Genomic DNA, 18,538 nt, shown 5'->3' with positions numbered 1-18,538 from the left:
AACCATCAACTCGTCAGCACCCATCAACTCGTCATTTACATCAGGTATAACTCCCAATGCAATCCCTCCCCCCTCCCCCCTCCCCATGATAGGCCCCGGTGTGTGATGTTCCCCTTCCCGAGTCCAAGTGATCTCATTGTTCAGTTCCCACCTATGAGTGAGAATATGCGGTGTTTGGTTTTCTGTTCTTGTGATAGTTTGCTAAGAATGATGGTTTCCAGCTGCATCCATGTCCCTACAAAGGACACAAACTCATCCTTTTTTATGGCTGCATAGTATTCCATGGTGTATATGTGCCACATTTTCTTAATCCAGTCTGTCACTGATGGACATTTGGGTTGATTCCAAGTCTTTGCTATTGTGAATAGTGCTGCAATAAACATACGTGTGCATGTGTCTTTATAGCAGCATGATTTATAATCCTTTGGGTATATACCCAGTAATGGGATGGCTGGGTCATATGGTACATCTAGTTCTAGATCCTTGAGGAATCGCCATACTGTTTTCCATAATGGTTGAACTAGTTTACAATCCCACCAACAGTGTAAAAGTGTTCCTATTTCTCCACATCCTCTCCAGCACCTGTTGTTTCCTGACTTTTTAATGATTGCCATTCTAACTGGTGTGAGATGGTATCTCATTGTGGTTTTGATTTGCATTTCTCTGATGGCCAGTGATGATGAGCATTTTTTCATGTGTCTGTTGGCTGTATGAATGTCTTCTTTTGAGAAATGTCTGTTCATATCCTTTGCCCACTTTTTGATGGGGTTGTTTGTTTTTTTCTTGTAAATTTGTTTGAGTTCTTTGTAGGTTCTGGATATTAGCCCTTTGTCAGATGAGTAGACTGAAAAAATTTTCTCCCATTCTGTAGGTTGCCCGTTCACTCTGATGGTAGTTTCTTTTGCTGTGCAGAAGCTCTTTAGTTTAATGAGATCCCATTTGTCAATTTTGGCTTTTGCTGCCGTTGCTTTTGGTGTTTTAGACATGAAGTCTTTGCCCATGCCTATGTCCTGAATGGTACTACCTAGGTTTTCCTCTAGGATTTTTATGGTGTTAGGTCTAACATTTAAGTCTCTAATCCATCTTGAATTAATTTTCGTATAAGGAGTAAGGAAAGGATCCAGTTTCAGCTTTCTACTTATGGCTAGTCAATTTTCCCAACACCATTTATTAAATAGGGAATCTTTTCCCCATTTCTTGTTTCTCTCAGGTTTGTCAAAGATCAGATGGCTGTAGATGTGTGGTATTATTTCTGAGGACTCTGTTCTGTTCCATTGGTCTATATCTCTGTTTTGGTACCAGTACCATGCCGTTTTGGTTACTGTAGCCTTGTAGTATAGTTTGAAGTCAGGTAGCGTGATGCCTCCAGCTTTGTTCTTTTCACTTAGAATTGTCTTGGAGATGCGGGCTCTTTTTTGGTTCCATATGAACTTTAAAGCAGTTTTTTCCAATTCTGTGAAGAAACTCATTGGTAGCTTGATGGGGATGGCATTGAATCTATAAATTACCTTGGGCAGTATGGCCATTTTCACAATATTGATTCTTCCTATCCATGAGCATGGTATGTTCTTCCATTTGTTTGTGTCCTCTTTTATTTCACTGAGCAGTGGTTTGCAGTTCTCCTTGAAGAGGTCCTTTACATCCCTTGTAAGTTGGATTCCTAGGTATTTTATTCTCTTTGAAGCAATTGTGAATGGAAGTTCATTCATGATTTGGCTGTCTGTTTGTCTGTTACTGGTGTATAAGAATGCTTGTGATTTTTGCACATTAATTTTGTATCCTGAGACTTTGCTGAAGTTGCTTATCAGCTTAAGGAGATTTTGGGCTGAGACAATGGGGTTTTCTAAATATACAATCATGTCATCTGCAAAGAGGGACAATTTGACTTCTTCTTTTCCTAACTGAATACCCTTGATTTCTTTCTCTTGCCTGATTGCCCTAGCCAGAACTTCCAACACTATGTTGAATAGGAGTGGTGAGAGAGGGCATCCCTGTCTTGTGCCAGTTTTCAAAGGGAATTTTTCCAGTTTTTGCCCATTCAGTATGATATTGGCTGTGGGTTTGTCATAAATAGCTCTTATTATTTTGAGGTACGTTCCATCAATACCGAATTTATTGAGCGTTTTTAGCATGAAGGGCTGTTGAATTTTGTCAAAAGCCTTTTCTGCATCTATTGAGATAATCATGTGGTTCTTGTCTTTGGTTCTGTTTATATGCTGGATTATGTTTATTGATTTGCGAATGTTGAACCAGCCTTGCATCCCAGGGATGAAGCCCACTTGATCATGGTGGATAAGCTTTTTGATGTGTTGCTGAATCCGGTTTGCCAGTATTTTATTGAGGATTTTTGCATCAATGTTCATCAGGGATATTGGTCTAAAATTCTCTTTTTTTGTTGTGTCTCTGCCAGGCTTTGGTATCAGGATGATGTGGGCTTCATAAAATGAGTTAGGGAGGATTCCCTCTTTTTCTATTGATTGGAATAGTTTCACAAGGAATGGTACCAGCTCCTCCTTGTACCTCTGGTAGAATTCAGCTGTGAATCCATCTGGTCCTGGACTTTTTTTGGTTGGTAGGCTATTAATTATTGCCTCAATTTCAGAGCCTGCTATTGGTCTATTCAGGGATTCAACTTCTTCCTGGTTTAGTCTTGGAAGAGTGTAAGTGTCCAGGAAATTATCCATTTCTTCTAGATTTTCCAGTTTATTTGCATAGAGGTGTTTATAGTATTCTCTGATGGTAGTTTGTATTTCTGTGGGGTCAGTGGTGATATCCCCTTTATCATTTTTTATTGCATCAATTTGATTCTTCTCTCTTTTCTTCTTTATTAGTCTTGCTAGCGGTCTGTCAATTTTGTTGATCTTTTCAAAAAACCAACTCCTGGATTCATTGATTTTTTGGAGAGTTTTTTGTGTCTCTATCTCCTTCAGTTCTGCTCTGATCTTAGTTATTTCTTGCCTTCTGCTAGCTTTTGAATGCGTTTGCTCTTGCTTCTCTAGTTCCTTTAATTGCGATGTTAGAGTGTCAATTTTAGATCTTTCCTGCTTTCTCTTGTGGGCATTTAGTGCTATAAATTTCCCTCTACACACTGCTTTAAATGTGTCCCAGAGATTCTGGTATGTTGTATCTTTGTTCTCATTGGTTTCAAAGAACTTCTTTATTTCTGCCTTCATTTCGTTATGTACCCAGTAGTCATTCAGGAGCAGGTTGTTCAGTTTCCATGTAGTTGAGCGGTTTTGATTGAGTTTCTTAGTCCTGAGTTCTAGTTTGATTGCACTGTGGTCTGAGAGACAGTTTGTTATAATTTCTGTTCTTGTACATTTGCTGAGGAGTGCTTTACTTCCAATTATGTGGTCAATTTTGGAGTAAGTGTGATATGGTGCTGAGAAGAATGTATATTCTGTTGATTTGGGGTGGAGAGTTCTATAGATGTCTATTAGGTCTGCTTGCTGCAGAGATGAGTTCAATTCCTGGATATCCTTGTTAACTTTCTGTCTCATTGATCTGTCTAATGTTGACAGTGGAGTGTTGAAGTCTCCCATTATTATTGTATGAGAGTCTAAGTCTCTTTGTAAGTCTCTAAGGACTTGCTTTATGAATCTGGGTCTCCTGTATTGGGTGCATATATATTTAGGATAGTTAGCTCTTCCTGTTGAATTGATCCCTTTACCATTATGTAATGGCCTTCTTTGTCTCTTTTGATCTTTGATGGTTTAAAGTCTGTTTTATCAGAGACTAGGATTGCAACCCCTGCTTTTTTTTGTTCTCCATTTGCTTGGTAAATCTTCCTCCATCCCTTTATTTTGAGCCTATGTGTGTCTCTGCATGTAAGATGGGTCTCCTGAATACAGCAGACTGATGGGTCTTGACTCTTTATCCAGTTTGCCAGTCTGTGTCTTTTAATTGGAGCATTTAGTCCATTTACATTTAAGGTTAATATTGTTATGTGTGAACTTGATCCTGCCATTATGATATTAACTGGTTATTTTGCTCGTTAGTTGATGCAGTTTCTTCCTAGCCTCGATGGTCTTTACATTTTGGCATGTTTTTGCAATGGCTGGTTCTGGTTGTTCCTTTCCATGTTTAGTGCTTCCTTCAGGGTCTCTTGTAAGGCAGGCCTAGTGGTGACAAAATCTCTAAGCATTTGCTTATCTGTAAAGGATTTTATTTCTCCTTCACTTATGAAACTTAGTTTGGCTGGATATGAAATTCTGGGTTTAAAATTCTTTTCTTTAAGAATGTTGAATATTGGCCCCCACTCTCTTCTGGCTTGGAGAGTTTCTGCCAAGAGATCTGCTGTTAGTCTGATGGGCTTCCCTTTGTGGGTGACCCGACCTTTCTCTCTGGCTGCCCTTAAGATTTTTTCCTTCATTTCAACTTTGGTGAATCTGGCAATTATGTGTCTTGGAGTTGCTCTTCTCGAGGAGTATCTTTGTGGCGTTCTCTGTATTTCCTGGATTTGAATGTTGGCCTGCCCTACTAGGTTGGGGAAGTTCTCCTGGATGATATCCTGCAGAGTGTTTTCCAACTTCGTTCCATTTTCCCCCTCACTTTCAGGCACCCCAATCAGATGTAGATTTGGTCTTTTTACATAATCCCATACTTCTTGCAGACTTTGTTCATTTCTTTTTCTTCTTTTTTCTTTTGGTTTCTCTTCTCGCTTCATTTCGTTCATTTGATCCTCAATTGCTGATACTCTTTCTTCCAGTTGATCGAGTTGGTTACCGAAGCTTGTGCATTTGTCATGTATTTCTCGTGTCATGGTTTTCATCTCTTTCATTTCGTTTATGACCTTCTCTGCATTAATTACTCTAGCCATCAATTCTTCCACTTTTTTTTCAAGATTTTTAGTTTCTTTGCACTGGGTATGTAATTCCTCCTTTAGCTCTGAGAAATTTGATGGACTGAAGCCTTCTTCTCTCATCTTGTCGAAGTCATTCTCCTTCCAGCTTTGATCCATTGCTGGTGATGAGCTGCACTCCTTTGCCAGGGGAGATGTGCTCTTATTTTTTGAATTTCCAGCTTTTCTGCCCTGCTTTTTCCCCATCTTTGTGGTTTTATCTGCCTCTGGTCTTTGATGATGGTGACGTACTGATGGGGATTTGGTGTAGGTGTCCTTCCTGTTTGATAGTTTTCCTTCTAACAGTCAGGACCCTCAGCTGTGGGTCTGTTGGAGATTGCTTGAGGTCCACTCCAGACCCTGTTTGCCTGGGTATCAGCAGCAGAGGCTGCAGAAGATAGAATATTGCTGAACAGTGAGTGTACCTGTCTGATTCTTGCTTTGGAAGCTTCCTCTCAGGGGGGTACTTCACCCTGTGAGGTGTGGGGTGTCAGACTGCCCCTAGTGGGGGATGTCTCCCAGTTAGGCTACTCAGGGGTCAGGGACCCACTTGAGCAGGCAGTCTGTCCCTTCTCAGCTCTCAACCTCCGTGTTGGGAGATCCACTGCTCTCTTCAAAGCTGTCAGACAGAGTCGTTTGCGTCTGCAGAGGTTTCTGCTGCGTTTGTTATTGTTTACTGTGCCCTGTCCCCAGAGGTGGAGTCTACAGAGACAGGCAGGTTTCCTTGAGCTGCTGTGAGCTCCACCCAGTTCGAACTTCCCAGTGGCTTTGTTTACCTACTTAAGCCTCAGTAATGGCAGGCGCCCCTCCCCCAGCCTCGCTGCTGCCTTGCCGGTAGATCACAGACTGCTGTGCTAGCAATGAGGGAGGCTCCGTGGGCGTGGGACCCTCCCAGCCAGGTGTGGGATATAATCTCCTGGTGTGCCCGTTAGCTTAAAGCACAGTATTGGGGTGGGAGTTACCCGATTTTCCAGGTGTTGTGTGTCTCAGTTCCCCTGGCTAGGAAAAGGGATTCCCTTCCCCCTTGCGCTTCCCAGGTGAGGTGATGCCTCGCCCTGCTTCAGCTCTCACTGGTCGGGCTGCAGCAGCTGACCAGCACTGATTGTCTGGCACTCCCTAGTGAGATGAACCCAGTACCTCAGTTGAAAATGCAGAAATCACCAGTCTTCTGTGTCGCTCGCGCTGGGAGTTGGAGACTGGAGCTTTTCCTATTTGGCCATCTTGCTCCGCCCCCCTCTCTCTCTCTCTCTTTCTTTCTTTCTCTTTCTTTCTTTCTCTTTCTTTCTTTTTCTTTCTTTCTTCCTTCCTTCCTTCCTTCCTTCCTTCCTTCCTTCCTTCCTTCCTTCCTTCCTTCCTTTCTTCTCCCTTCTCTTCTCTTCTTTCTATTCTTCCTTCTTCCTTCTTTTTGAAGCAAATATAGCAAACTATTAATGTCTGTTCAATCTCAATGATTCATATTCTCCTAAATTCAGGCTAGAGGCAATGGTAGTGACATTCTTTTGAAGACAATCCGTGTTCATTGATAAGTGAATTTACATTCCAGTCTTACTTTACAACTACTGAGATAAAATGGGCTTCAGTTTTTATAACAATATCTACTCAGCCAAATCAGCAAGAGAGCACACAGACCTCCAGAGCTCATTACTAGTTCTTTGGAGCCTTAGAAAAGCATTTTAAGGCATTTGATTATCTAACACTGAAGTGTCTTTGGTGGGAAGACAGTTCTTCGAAAGCCATTCCCCGTGTGTCCTATTCACCTGCCTTCCTTCCAGGAAGCAGCCAGTAAGGTTAATGAGAGTTTTCAATGACTTAGACTTGGAGAAAAAGGCCCCTAGTTAACTAATCATGTCTACACAGTGTTCAAGTTGAAGCACCCTATTAAATCAACACACCCAGATTTTTAATTTAAGATTTTTCTTATCACTATTATTCAACATTATGATAATAGTGACAATAACTAAGTTAGCCTCTTCAGCATATAATTCTAATAATGTTTGGTTTTATGTATAAATGGTTTAACCACACCTACTGCTAAAATTTTTATTTTATCTTATTCATAAGGAAAATTTATGTTTTATTAATGATTTACATCTTGCTAGGATCCTGTAGACTAACTTTGCATTCACAATATTTGGTTTTTGACCAAATAGTTTGTCATGAGTTTAGATTTCCCTAAAAATAAGTTACCTTCCAGCTACAGCTGCTACTGAATGTTAGATTTCTCTCCTTGCAGTGGCCAGATTTTGCCATATGCCCTTCAGCTAGAAGTGGGATAGGATTTTCTAGAGCTGCCATAACAAAGTGCCACAGACTGACTGGCTTAAACAACGACATTTATTTACTCAAAATTCTGAAAGCTATGTGTCCAAGATGAAGGTGTCAGCAAGGTTGCTTTCTGCTGAGGCCTCTCTCCTTGGCTTGCAGATGACCATCTTCCCCCTGTGTCTTCACTTGGTCTTCTGTCTGTGTGTTTGTGCCCTAATCTCTCCTTGTAAGGACACCTGTCATATTGGAATTGGGCTCATTCTAATGATCTAGGTTTAACTTAGAGACCCAATCTCCAAATATAGTCACATTCTGAAATACTGGGGGTTAGGACTTCAACATACAAATTGTGAGTACGGAGACACAATTCAGCCCATAAAGTTGCTGGAGGCAGTGAAGAGTGGAAAAGAAATTTTTTTTGAAAGTTTGTCCAGAATTTGTTCCTTCCAGTGGGTTCTTGGTCTTGCTGACTTCAAGAATGAAGCCACAGAGCCTTGCAGTGAGTGTTACAGTTCTTAAAGATGGTGTGTCCGGAGTTTGTTCCTTCAGATGTTCAGATGTGTCTGGAGTCTCTCCCTTCTGGTGGGTGTATGGTCTTGCTTGACTTCTGGAGTGAAGTCGCAGACCTTCACAGTGAGTGTTACAGCTCTTAAAGGTGGCACATCCAGAGTTGTTTGTTCCTCTTGGTGGGTTCGTGGTCTTGCTGACTTCAGGACTGAAGCTGTAGACCTTCACAGTGACTGTTACAGCTCATAAAGGTAGTGCAGACACAAAGAGTGAGCAGCAGCAAGATTTATTATGAAGAGTGAAAGAACAAAGCTTCCACAGCGTGGAAGGGGACCTGAGCAGGTTGCCGCTGCTGGTTCAGGTGGCCAGCTTTTATTCCCTTATTTGGCCCCATCCACATCCTGCTGATTGGTCCATTTTACAGAGTGCTGATTGGTCCATTTTACAGAGTGCTGATTGGTCTGTTTTTACAGAGTGCTGATTGGTGCACTTACAAACCTTTAGCTAGACACAGAGTGCTGATTGGTGCATTGTTACAGAGTGCTGATCAGTGCATTTACAAACCTTTAGCTAGACAGAGTGCTGATTTGTGCATTTTTACAGAGTGCTGGTTGGTGCGTTTACAAACCTTTAGCTAGACACAGAGCACTGATTGGTGTGTTTACAATCCTTTAGCTAGACAGAAAAGTTCTCCAAGTCCCCACCAGACCCAGAAGCCCAGCCGGCTTCACCTCTCAATCCCCTCTTTAAACAGGACACCCCAACTGTTGTTGGGAACTGGGTGATGACCACTCTAGCTACTTCCTGCTGGATAGGAGCAAAGAAAGGGCCTTGCAGTTGTAGTGTCCTCCAGAGGGGAACTCTTTAGGCCAGTGAAAGAGCCAGCGGGTCAGTCCAGGGGTCCTTGGTAGAAGTTGTTAGCTGAGCTCTTTTGGGGTTCCATTTGTAAGACCATCTGTAGCTTGACGGCCTCGATTCTAGAGGAAACAAATTTGACAAGGAGGTTAAAAATACAAGGTCCGAAGGTAAGTAATAGCAAGATGGCTGTCACAGGACCTAGAAAGAGGAGAAGCCATGTTGCCCAACTCCAGAGGTTGGTATAAGAGTTTGAAAGGCATTGTCTGATTTCAGGAGCCTTTTCCTGTAAATGCTGGGTGGCATCTCATACTATCCCTGACTGGTTAGTGTAAAAATAACACTCTTCCCCTAAGAAGGTGCAGAGTCCTCTCTTCTCAGCAGTGAGGAGGTCTAGGCCTCGGCAGTTTTGGAGAGTCACTGCTGCCAAAGAGTTTATTTGGGATTTAGAGTAAGGATAGATTTCATTATTTCTTGCAAACTGTCTGAGAAATCCTTTGAGAGTGTGTGGTAGTAGGATACTGTAGTAGATAAACTGGCTATTCGGGTTCCTGTAGCAGTGGCCATTTCTAACCCTGTAAGTAGGGGTATTAGTTGTATGATCCTGTGCTGATGGACTTGAGCTTTGAGGGGCACTGATAGGGTCTAATTTCCATAAGATTAGAAGTTAGGATAATATGTATTACACTGTTAACTTTTAGCAAACTTTACTTTTGTTGAAAACCTTGTAAGTTTGGGATTTTAATTATTCTTTGCTATTAATAAGACCTTGTTCAGTCCATATTAACTTAAACTTGGTATAGATTGCTCCTTCCTGATTCTGTAAGTACTTTAAGATTTGGCTGAGTGCAAACAGCTTGCACGTTTGAGCAGACCAATTATTAGGCAATTTTCCTAACTCTGCTTCTACAAGAGTTTCCTTATCACTTACTGATACCCATTGTCTCTTTTTCCTTAATTGCCTGGGAGGAAACATCTATCATCCTATCCTGAAGGGAGTTCCTCCTATGTCTTGTCAGACCTTCAGATTTAGATCCCCTGTTAGGAAACCTGCTGGGTTAAGGATTTTTGATAGCAAGGCTATGGGTTGTCAGTGGCCTCAGTGCTTTTGGGCTATGTCCTTGTTTACACTGACAACAAGGTGGTATTGGAGTGTTATATGGTTACAGAGAAGACCTTCAATTATCAATTATAGGTTTCAAATTTACCCTGGCTTTTAAAGGAATAGGGTACACTGTTTTTTCTTTACTACTTCTCTCTCTCTCTTTCTCTCTCTCTCTCTCTGACTTCCTGTCTCTTTCTCTCTTCCCTTTCTTCTGGTCTTTCCCTGCCTCTGCCAGCTGCTTACGCTGCTGTTCTCCCCTCGCCTTCCCCTTCTTGATGGCTTCGGCAGTGTAAGACTGCCACCTCCTTGGGTTTTTGCACCGTGTGCAATAACTCCATGATTTCCTTCTGGTATTAACGGGGTTTCCCCAGAGGTTAGGAACTCACCTTCTTTCCATATTGCAGCATGGGCATGTAGGATTAGATAAGCATACTTGCTATCTGTATACACATTTATTCTTCTTCCCTTTCCCAGTTCTAAGGCTCAGGTAAGTGTCACTAGTTCTGCTAACTGGGCACTGGTCCCTGGGGGATGAGGCTTACTTTCAAGTACGATTACATCACTAACTATGGCATAACCTGCCCTTTGCATCCCACTCTCCACATATGAACCTCCATCAGCATATAGGTTAAGGTCAGGATTAGCTAAGGGGAATTCTAAGAGATCATCTCAGGCGGGGTATGTCTGGACTATAATTTGTTGGCAGTCATGCTCGATTTGTTCCCCATCCTCTGGGACAAAAGTGGCAGGGTTGAGGGCCATGCACATACGTATTTGAAGCACCGGTCCCTCAAGGAGTAGCTCCTGGCATCTAAGTAGGCAGTTGTCTGATAGCCATAAACTTCCTTTGGCACCTATTGTGCCATTTACATCATGAGTAATCCAGACAGTGAGATCCTTTCCTTGTATTATTTGGATAGCCTCTGACACTAAGATGGCCACCACCACAACTACCTTTAAACTGTGAGGCCAGCCTTTTGCTACTACATCAATTTCCTTACTTAGGTATGCCACTGGTTGTGGGGTTGTCCCATGAGTCTGAGTAAGGACTCCAAGAGCTATCCCTGCTCTCTCTGTGACATATAAAGAGAAGTTATATGTGGGAAGGCTTAAAACTGGAGGTTGAATTTGTTCCTTCCAATGCCCAGACTTCAGGTTTGATTTCCTCCTCAAGCAGGGGACAACAAATGGGTACCTTGTTCCCAATATCCATGTAGATAATAGTTCCAGCTTTGGCTAATATAGCCCTCCCTAATAAGGGTGTGGGGCTTTCAGCCATAACAAGAAAGGCATGTGAAAAGAGCAAAGTCTCCCAATTACTCCTCTCCTGAGGAGGTAGGAGAAATACCTGGTTACAGGCTGTCTCAGGATTCCTCGGATGGTAATGGACCTTGAGGACAGTCATCCAGGACAGGACATTAACACTGAGAAGGCCATGCCAGTGTCCAGGAGGAACTCAATTTCCTGGCCTTCAAAGGTTATACATACCCAGGGCTCAGTAAGGGTGATGACATGAGCTGGCACTTGCCCTGGGCACCCTCAGTCCTGTTGTTGGATCATTTGGTTGGGGGCTTCTGGGCCAGGGAACCATTGCACTCTGTGGCAGTGTACCTTCCAGTGATTGCCTCGGCATAGCAGACACGGACAAGGGGGCGGTTTGTTTCTCATTGGACAATCTTTTTAAAAGTGCCTTTGTAAACCGCACTGATAACAAGCTCTACTGGGTGATCGGCCTGCTCCATTTTCTGTCATCTCTGAACCACCAAGGTTGGTTTGTCTGAGGGCCATGACTAGGGCTGTGGCCTTTCTCTGATCTTGCTTTTCCTTTTGGGCCTGTTCTTCTTGGTCCCTATTATAGAACACCAAGGTTGCCAGGTTTAATAATGCCTCCAGAGTTTGTTCAGGGCTCAGGGTTCACTTTTGGAGTTTTCTCCTGATATATGATTGGGTAATAAACCTATATTTTAGGATCCATTGACCCTCTAGTGAGTCAGGTGACAGGGGAGTATATTTTCTTAAGGTCTCCTATAGCCACTCAAGGAAGGCAGAAGGATTTTCTTCCTTTCCCTGAGTTGTGGTGGACATAATTGAATAATTTATGCGCTTTTTCCTAATTCTTCTTAGTCCTTCTAGAACACAGGTCAACAGGACTCCAGTCCCCATGATCTGAGTTGAGGTCTCAGTGGGGATCCATACTGGGGACAGCTTGCTGACTGGTAGTGAATTTGTCCCTTTCTTTGGCTGCCATTCTGTCATTTACTTGACAAAGATACCAGGTATCTCCAAACTCTTGGGCTACAGCTAAAGCAGCATTCTTTTCATTAAAGGCCAGGGTTTGATCTAACAATAGCATGACATCTCTCCAAGTGAGAGCAAAGGTTTGCCTTGACCCTGTAGGATATCTATGTACCTATCAGGATCATCTGAAAACTTCCCCAGGTCTGCCTTGATCTGCTTTAAATCAGAGAGGGAGAAGGGGCCATGTACCTGGGTTGGGCCAAATTCCCCTCCCCCTACAGCTTGAAGTGGACATAACCGATAGCCTGGGGGTTTTTGTGGTCCTTTGGAGATGTCTTTGCTTATTTCCTCTGGGTGGGGGAGATTAGAGGAGGCTTATCATTAATGGGAAGGGGAGCTATAGGGAGGCTAGGATATGGGAGTAAGCTGAGAGGTCCTCCTGTGGGATGTAAATTGCAAGCTTTGCATAGTTGTGTATTCTCCTTCAGTGAAAAGAAGACTTGGACATATGGTATTTCACTCCATTTTCCTTCCTTCTTACAGAAAAGGTCAAGCTGCAGGATAGTATTGAAATTTATACTTCCCTCAGGTGGCCATTTTTCCCCACCAGAGAGAGAATGTTGGGGCCAGGCTCTAGTGCAGAAAAAAAATGACCCACCTCTTTTTCAGGGTTTGCAGGTCAAATTGGTCCCAATGGCTTAGGATGCATTTCAAGGGTGAGCCTGTTGATGCCTGAGCGTTTCCCATTTGAAAGACAAAACCACCCACAGTCTTGGTTTGTTTGTTTCTCCCCCTGCCCAAGAACTCATGGTCCCTGGACTCTGCTGATCGGAATAGTTGTGCTCACTGACGCAGCAGCAGAAACACTAGTTTTCCTCCTAGACCACAAGGAGGACCAAGGAATGTCGGATTTAGTGACCCTTACTGACACATTCTCAAAAACCTGCACCCTTGCCTGTCCTCCTAGACCACAAGGAGGACCAAGAAAAATCAGATTTAGTGGCCCTTACCAATGCATTCTCGAAAACCTATTAGAGTCCTAAGCACTCTCCTGCTAGTATTGGGACTTTACCCATGTCCCATAGAGATGTTATGCCCCAAAAATGAAGTGGGGGTCTCACTACATTGCCCAAGTCGGTCTCGAACTCCTGAGGTCAAGAAATTCTCCTGCGTTAGCCTCCCAAGTAGCTGGGACTACAGGTGCAAATTGGTCCCCATCCTGAGGGAGGGAAGGGATCTCCAGGGTTGGAAGAGTGATGCCTTTTGTCCTCACTTATATGACTAGGAAGGATACACTTTCTGGGGCTCCCCATATCCTAGCTTCAGAAATAGCTTTTGTTAGTCCTGCTTGTCTGAGGAGGGATCCTAAAATTGCAGATAGTCCCCCCTATGAAGAGGCTTTGGGCAAAAATTATGTCTTTCTGATTGGTGAGCCTGGGTGCCTAAAGAAGGTAGCAGAGTCCTGAAGTTTACACTAGAAATCATTCTTACAGGATAAACTAGAATAGCACCAGAGACAGGGAGTGGCTTTTAGAAGGGGGACTGGCCTCAGAGAAGAGAAGTGAGAGGAAGTTTGTCTGACAGGCATTAGGACCCAGGAGGCAAGGGTCAGGATAGATCGGAGAGATGGGTGAGTCTCGCTTGGGTGACATGACTTTGAGAGTTCCGCTCATGGCTGCAGGATCAACCAACTTGTCGTCAGGACCCCAGAGCTGAATGACTTTCCTCTGTCGACCCTCAGCTCAGCCTGGAAGTACAGGAAAAGCAGAAGCTGATTCCGGGTAAACCAACACTCCCAACTTTGAAGAGTCAGGGGTTGTTAGAGAACCCTTTCCCAGAAAACCTGACACCAATGCCTTTAATCTAGCAACTGCACTAATCACTTTAACTGACCAACAGGTGCCTGGTATTTAACCCCCAAATTCTAAGGAAAAATAGGACAGAATAGCAAGCAAAAGGGGTCCAATGGTACTCACCACTTGGCAATAGGCGATAGTCCTTTCATGGTCGCCAAAATGTGTCTGGAATTGGTTCCTTCTGGTGGGTTCTTGGTCTTGTTGACTTCAAGAATGAAGCCATGGACCCTTGCGGTGAGTGTTACAGTTCTTAAAGATGGTGTGTCCAGAGTTTGTTCCTTCAGATGTTCAGATGTGTCCAGAGTTTCTTCCTTCCAGTGGGTTTGTGGTCCTGCTTGACTTGAGGAGTGAAGCCGCAGACCTTCGCAATGACTGTTACAACTCATAATGGCAGTGTGGACCCAGAGTTAGCAGCAGCAAGATTTATTGTGAAGAGCAAAAGAACAAAACTTCCATAGCATGGAGGGGGACCTAAGCGGGTTGCTGCTGCTGGCTCAGGTAGTCAGCTTTTATTCCCTTATCTGGCCCCACCCACATCCTGCTGATTGGTCCATTTTACAGAGCACTGATTGGTCCATTTTACAGAGTGCTGATTGGTCTGTTTTTACAGAGTGCTGATTGGTGCATTTACAAACCTTTAGCTAGACACAGAGAACTGATTGGTGCATTTTTACACAGTGCTAATTGGTGCATTTACAAATCTTTAGCTAGACACAGAGCACTGATTGGTGTGTTTACAATCCTTTAGCTAGACAGAAAAGTTATCCAAGTCCCCACCCGACCCAGAAGCCCAGCTGGTTTCACCTCTCAAAATCAGTTTGTGTTTGAGACCATTTGCAAACATTATGTCATCCTCACAAAGTCTTATGAGGTGGGAGTTATTATTTCTGATTTACAGATGAGGAATAAGAAACACAGAACCAGGCAGTTACAAAGTGGAAGAGTCAAGATGAACACCTGGGTCTGATTGGCTTCAAAGCCCATGTTCTGTCCACCAGCATATCCTTCATCTCTGCTTTATATCTAAAACTCTTTACTCCTCTGGGCCTTGTCTTTTACAACCTTTTCCACTGAATGACTTGTACTCTTGGCTTTGCTGCCCACTCCCCAAACCAAATCATCAACCAGTAGATTTGGGGAAATAACGATGACCCATTGCCATCAGAACTGGTAATGGTCCTTGATATGGTTTGGTGTGGCCCCACCCAAATCTCATCTTAAATGATAATCCCCACAATCCCCATATGTCTAGGGAGAGACCTGGAGGGAGATGATTGGATCGTGGGGGCCCTTTCCCCCATGCTATTCTCATGATAGTAAGTTCTCACGAGATCTGATGGTTTTACAAGGCAGTTTTCCCTGCTCTTGCTTGCTCTTCTCTCTCTCACCGGTTGCCATGTGAAACATGTCTCTTCCCCTTCCACTATAAGTTTCCTGAGGCCTCCCCAGCCATCTGGAACTGTGAGTCAATTAAACCTCTTTTCTTTATAAGTTACCCAATGTCAGGTAGGTCTTTATAGCAGTGTGAGAACAGACTAACACAGCCCTTGTCCTAGAGTAACCTGAAGACTCACCCCTTCCTTCCTGCCTTAGGGTCAGCACAAACTCAGTAACCTGAGTAGCACATCTGCTTGGGCAGTTTCCCGTGATAGACCTTCTCAGTTTGGTGTGCTCCAGATATCACTTAAAGCAAACCAATCCTCAGGAATCTGGTGCCATATTCAGAAGTAGTTTCTGTGGGGATACCTGTTTTCCTTAGGCACTGTGTCCTAGAATCTCTCTTCTAAATTGGGAACATTTTCTCAGCTAGGACTCATGGTAAAATAATCTCTTAGCACAGGCCTATCCAGGGCTAAAAACATTGATGAAACATTTGTGTTGCTTCTTTTGAAACCTACAAATAGGATCAGCCTTGCATGTAGGCAGAGGAGACAGCTGCCCGTGGGATGGTTTCAGGACACCCAGGAAAATGTCCTGGGTTAAAGAACTTTGTCTCCCACTCAATGCCACTCTTGTGTCTTGTGGGTTCAGTTTGCTTTTTAATTGCCTAGATTTTTCACTCTATTATTGTGAGATAAATTATTTTTGTATTATTGAGTAATTAACTCATATTCCATTTACAATTCTCAGACTAAATCCCAAGCAATTGCTTCCTCAAAATTTCCGCATTTGCAAATGAGTTAGGTTGATGTGAAAAGGGTTTAGAGCTAATCCAACCATTTGATTAATACTGATGCTGATACAAGGGCCAAAAGAGAGTCACTGAACTTCGGTTTTCAGCTCTGCCAGGCAAAAACACACATATTATTTCACATATCTATTTATGCAGGCTGTCCTCCCAGGTTGATCTGCTTCCATTTAAGGTAATTTTCTCAGAATTTGCACTGCAGAGTAAATATAAATTTATAAAAGCTTGAGTATTTGCCATTATACAAAATAAAAATATAAATACAGACAGAAATTATTAGAACTAGAAGGGGATTTACAAACCATTTATTTCAACCTGATTTTGTGGCTGAGAAAACTCAAGTTTAGTAAAATAAAGAAATTCATTCAAGGCTTCACAATTAGTTAATGGCAGAACTAGCCATTCACTCCAAGTCCTGGCCTCTCACGACAGCACTATTTCCTACTATACACTGTGAATACTTACATAAGTTCATACATATGCTTGTTATAAGTTGTCCCTACCTCCTTTCAGAATTGGATTTAGAAAAAAACATTGTTTTTTCAGGCTAAAAATAAGTTAGGAGAAAGCTATGTCTTATTCTTTAAAGATATTCAAGTAAGTTATGATTTATGCCAGCTTTAAAAAAAGGAGGAAATGTGATATTTAAAATGGCATATGAAAATATCATCTATTTCCTAAGTTTTATTCCAATTTACAGTAAATATTTTTAAACCTCTGTGTGTAGTTCCTGTACTTCTATGATGTAGCTCTGAGTCTAAACTAACAGCTGAAAAAGAAAATACTAGGCAATAGATGCTGTGCCAAAAGCAGGATCATTTACAGAAAACGCCCTGAAACATTCTGAGGATCACTGTCAAAGGCTATGGACCTAAAGTTAGATCTGTTTTGGTTCATGGGGTCATACAGACACAAATAATGTTGCTGTTCTTCTGCCAGGTTGATCTAACCTTCAGGTAGTCTACATCATTCTTGGGAGCAGGTGCTTACTCGGATGCAAAAGACTTTTCTCAGATCCTGCCATCTCGGGTCTTGTTCATCACATTTGGAAATGATTCTTCCATCCCTTACACTTTATAGTAGCTATTACCTATGACTACCCTGCTCTGTTGATGGCACGTGCTGTCTAGTACTTATTTGTGTTCCTGTTTTTTCCTCTCTCATTAGATCAAAGATGACCATTTTCAGGTGTTTGTGCTCATTACAGGACCCAAGGCAGCACTTGAAGTGTAATATATAGCCCATAAATATTTGTTGAATAAACAAACAACTAAGTGCACTCTGCCTGAGACAAAAAAAAAAAAAAAAAACCACATCTGTTACAAACTAACTGCAAAAGAAAATACAATATATTTAATGTGCTTGAGAATTTAAAAGTTTAAGAGGAAAGGTGTATTTCTTATAGATGTGTATGGATGGTCATTATTCTTATAATCACACTTTTCTGTCCAGTGGATGGATTTATCCATTGCTCTTGGACATTAACTTGTATTAGAGAATATAACTGACATGGAAGATGTCTGTGGGAATGCCTAGAACAGTCATGCTTCTACTGTAGCAAAAGAAAGTTAGACTGGCCCAAATTTCTTCATTTACAGGTAAGGCAATCAAGGCCTGGGAAATTACCTCTTGTCAAGGTTAAAAAGCAAGGTAATAACAAACTTCTGTCTTTGCTATAGTTGTCAAATGGGGATTTTGCACCTGCATGCACTTCTGGGTTTTTTGTTTTTTTGTTTTTTTGCTTTTTTTACCTCCATGCTTGACATTAACTTTTAGAAAATAATTAAAAATATAACTGGAGTAGTTACAGTTCCTATATGAGAGTGCCATTACCTTAGCCTAACTTTGTGAAGACTGTGCTAGTACTAACAGGGATTAAATATTGATACAGATTATTTGAGTTGGGAAAGAAAGACGGCACAAAGGGATAGGCTTGGTATTCTAATGTCTCATGATACAGTAGATTTTTTTTGCTGGGGCACAGCAGGTGTCTCACTGCATTGCCCAAGTTGGTCTCGAACTTCTGAGCTCAAGAAATTCTCCTGCGTTAGCCTCCCAAGTAGCTGGGACTACAGGCGCATGCAACTGTGCCCAGCTTATCTTCATGGCACTTTAACAGATTTCTTGCCCTTCTGGCTGGCTTTTATCCAGAGCCCGAATCCCCCTTTATAGGACTGTCACCAGCTCACATCACTCTATGCTTGGTCATGGTCCTCAATGTAAAACCTGACTCTGGGCTTCCTCTCTCATGACTGTAGCTCTCAAATGCTCCCTACCTCCTCCTTTTCTTTCTTCCCAACTCTTTGCACCATACACTCTGAATGCCATATTGCAGAAGCTTTAAAGATGTTCTAAATGCAAACCAACAAAACAAATCCTTTTCTTTCTCACAACTCAGAAAACACATGGAATATATATAAGATTCGTAAAATAATGTGCAATGCCTTCTGGTGTCTTCTCTTTTTTTAAAAAAAATAATATTGGTTGCCAGACAATTGCATAGCCATATGCAAAAAAAAAAATATGAAGCTATATCCTTATTCATATCATATACAACATTTAACTCAAAATAAATTATAGACCTAAATGTAACTGAAAACTATAAAACTTCTTGACGAAAACATAAGAGTAAATCTTTATGACCTTGAGTTGGGCAGAAAGCTTTTTAGATAAACTTTCTTTAA

The sequence above is a fragment of the Macaca mulatta genome, chromosome 4, assembly GCF_049350105.2.
Source record: "Macaca mulatta isolate MMU2019108-1 chromosome 4, T2T-MMU8v2.0, whole genome shotgun sequence".
NCBI lineage: Eukaryota > Metazoa > Chordata > Mammalia > Primates > Cercopithecidae > Macaca > Macaca mulatta.
This window is presented reverse-complemented; position numbering follows the sequence as displayed.